This window comes from Kogia breviceps, chromosome 13 (assembly GCF_026419965.1).
Source record: "Kogia breviceps isolate mKogBre1 chromosome 13, mKogBre1 haplotype 1, whole genome shotgun sequence".
Lineage (NCBI taxonomy): Eukaryota > Metazoa > Chordata > Mammalia > Artiodactyla > Physeteridae > Kogia > Kogia breviceps.
In genome coordinates this window covers 34119246-34122658 of record NC_081322.1, presented here as the reverse complement: position 1 = coordinate 34122658, position 3413 = coordinate 34119246, and positions in this window count along the sequence as shown.

The following is a 3413-nucleotide window of genomic DNA, read 5'->3' as shown; positions in this document are numbered from 1 at the left end:
TGAGATCGTGGGTCCAAAGGAAGATGTGAATTTTGGAGATGAGTTAATCAAGGGGAAAGAACAGATAGGACCAAAATATGACTAGTCAAAGGTTCTAGACCTTACCTGAAATTCAAGACATCCATTCAAGCCGGGTGTTTGGCGACAGCAAAAGAGCCGGAAGACAAGTAGCCAGCATTTGAAAATCTGGGAACAGACATTGAAAAACCAGATCTGGGAAGGTGGTTTAACAATAGAAAATTCATTCTCCTGGAGGTCTAGGGCAGGGATGGGGTGGCAGGTAGGGAGGGACTCATCCACAGAAGCCCAGTGGAAGCTTTATTATTGGGGACTTGAGGCATAAGAATTTACTTCCAGATTCACAAAACAGGAACTCAGATAACAGGTGGGGTACTGAGGCCAGAGTGGAGGCAAATAACCTAAGAACAAGAGTGGCCTAAGGCCTTTGGCAGGAGTCATCCTACACTGGGAGTTGGGAGCCTCAGCCATACACTGGAGAAAAGTTTTCCTTAGCCCACTGAAAAGTTGACTCCCCACCAAAAAATAAAGACATAGAAACAAAAATTGCCATGCAATTTCAGAAGACCCCTGTCATTTCTGAAGTTCATCTGTGGATCCTTTGGTGGTACATGGATCACTTTCACAACAACTGGGTCTCAAGCTATGAGGTTGAAGCCTAGAAGACCATTGCCCTCCTTCCCTATGGAGCTTTCCACCTGCCCTAGCCTTGACTTCTGAACTCCTGTAGTAATTATTATTTCCCTCATTTACTCAACATTTAGAATATGCTACCAGTGTATAGTTTTAAAAATATATTTATGTTTATGAACTCCCTTTCCTCTGAAGTCTGAGACAATGTTTTAAATCTCTTTGCCCTTTATTTCCCAGGAGGCTGGCACACTGGGTATTGATAATAGTTCGCAGATGATGGTGAGTTTATAAGACAGGATGGGGAGAGTTGGCAAATACATTGACTTTGAAAATTCAAAATGTTCAACAATTTTTGAGGGGAAGGGGTAAACTTATTTACCTTGAAAACTGGATATTGCTCCAGTGAGCTTCCAAATATCAGAAACACAGCTGTTCAGATTAACCAGATAAACTTTAAGTCATTGCCAAGAGAAACTCACAGTTCTCAATATTATGAGAGAGAGAGGAGAGACAAAGGGTGCAGTATGATTAACTTAAAATTATTTAAATGAGTAGAATTTTTATAATCATCTTGCATACACATAGAAAAAGTGATTAAACACATTGAAAAGGGAAAATTTTAAGAGGCTTTAAAAGTGTATGATTAAGATGAAATGAATGGAAAGAAGAAAAAGGAAATGAGGCTCAAAATCAGGAAAGATTTTGGTAGCAGAGCCATTATCCTGAAGTATATAGAAGCGGATAGCAGGATTAAAGATACTGTGAATAGACAAAACTTTTCATTGCCCCAGAGAACAGACTAGATTTCTAAGTTAATCTTTTCCCATCCAACTAGTGAGATGCTTTGTGAACTAATTGGTACTATTGTGGTTCTGAAAAACCTTGCTCTCATTTTGCTTGTAAGAGTGTCTGAAAGAATTGATGGTTTTCTATCTCAGGACCATATCTTCTTTTCTTTTGTGCTGGTGGCACCTCATATACTCACATTCATTCAACAAGCACACATGTGCGCGTGCACACACGCACACATGCACACACACACACACAGAGCAGGAAAAGGAGTAATCTGTGTTCCATGTTGCTTCGAGATATGAACTTAGAGATACCTTATTTGCAACTTCTTGAGTACTGTCATGACTTACTTATGAGTCCTATTGATACTAAATGAAAAGACAGAGTCGCCAGCCCCATAGTTAAGTTGTCTCACCAGTTAGTTGGCCTTAGTGATTGACGTATGTGTGCCCAGAGTACCGCTTGTGGACATGGAAGCTCCACTCACCTCATTTCCCCAATTGGGAAGGAGCAGATGCGTGACAACGGTAAGTTACTAAGGGCAAAGGGGAACAGGAGACACACTTGTAAAATGCACTGAAGTGTTACATAGCTGTATAATGTAGGCTGCGAGCAGCAGTCAAGGTAGATCTTAGAATGTAAATTCATAGGCTATTATGCTGGAAGGAACCTTGGGGCTCTCCCAGAACACCCTAACTTGCCCTCCTTAGATGAAGAATTTGAGGCCCAGTGAAACAAAATTATTTGCCTGGGGTCATATGGCCCTGGTCAGCAATGGTGAGTTGACTAACATTACAAACTTTTGGAGCCAAGACTCTGAGTGACACGGTGTTAAAGGCAGTTTGCTAGCCAATCCCTGTAAAGATTTTCATGTAGAAAACAAGGGCAAGACTTTATTCAGGAATAATGGAAATATATGCTGGCTGCCAATACTTTTTAAAAACTCCTTTCAATTATATAGATATGCATTCTTCTTGGTAGTGACAACTTCAAAGAAGAGAGAGTATCACATAACGGTACATAAACTGAATAAGTACTATTGTCTTCACTCAAATCTCTCACTTAGCAACAGTGGCCCTACTAATTGAACTCAGCAGCTTTGCTCTACTCAGGGGAAGCCCCTGCAAATGCACTCTACTTCCTGGTTTATAATGCCACTTGCCCTCATTTCATTCCATTAGTCTCCTAAGCACACATATATTCATTCATTCATTCACCCTCTCATTCAATAAACATTGTGTGTCTATGACGTTCCAGACACCATCCTATGTTATAGGAATAAGGAAGGTGACAAAATAGAAAAATCCCTTTCATCATTGGACTTAAATTCTGGTGGATACAATAAAATAGAGTAGACAGAATATCACATGACTTTTATGAGGATGCACATTTACCGTTTAAACTATCTCTTACAAAAGGAAAGATTCACCTAAATGATTTTCTGCTGCCATTTTTAGCCTTGTCATTTTATACCTGTCAGAGTAAATTGCTAGATATTAAAAGTGTAATCATAACTGAGAATTTAAACACCCCCTATATTACAAACTCCCATTCAAGAGCAAAACCACCATATCCAAATATGGTGCTTTTTCTCTTTTTTCACTGGGCAGTCCCATTTATATTTTCTATAAAGAAACACCATTCTTGCCTCTCACCTCAGAATAATAAATTATTTTAGGGAAAAGTGTAAAAAGTTTTATTCAGCTATCTAGGAACCAGCCAGTCCTAGCCAAGTTCAGGGTGATTTCAGTTCCTTTCTATCCCTCCCACCCTCCCTGCCTCTCGTTCCTCCTCCCAGCACTTGTGTGATACCCAGGGCTCCATAAATGAAGCACTTGCTGTGATGGGGACAAGAAGTCACCTTCCCCTTAATCCCCTCCCTGGAGCCCAGCAGATGGAAAATGTACCTTTTGTTTTCTGAAGATAATCAATACAGATCCTTACCCTGAATGTAACTCAGATCACGTAGA